We start from the raw sequence: 406 nt of genomic DNA on the forward strand, positions 1-406 counted from the left end.
GGCGAAAGAAGGGTGAAGCCTATAAACCAAAATACACAGCCCCTACTGGCTGTCGAATATGGGGGTGGAAGCATCATGCTGTGGGTCTGCATTTCTGCAAATGGGCCGGGCAACTTGGTCAAAGTGGAAGGTATCATGAGAAAAGAGCAGTACATCAAGATTCTTGAAGAAAACCTCAAGCAGGCAGCAGAGAACCTGAACCTGTTGGACCTATCAGCAGGACAATGATCCGAAGCATACGGCAAATGTGGTGAAGAAATGGTTACAGGACGATGATATTAATGTTATGAAGTGGCAAAGTCAGAGTCCTGATTTAAACCCCATCGAAACCTATGGATGGAGCTCAAGAAATCTCCAAGATCTGGAAACATTTGCAAAGGAGGAATGGTCTAGAATTCCTGAGATC

This window comes from Cynoglossus semilaevis, chromosome 12 (genome assembly GCF_000523025.1).
Source record: "Cynoglossus semilaevis isolate Cse_v1.0 chromosome 12, Cse_v1.0, whole genome shotgun sequence".
Lineage (NCBI taxonomy): Eukaryota > Metazoa > Chordata > Actinopteri > Pleuronectiformes > Cynoglossidae > Cynoglossus > Cynoglossus semilaevis.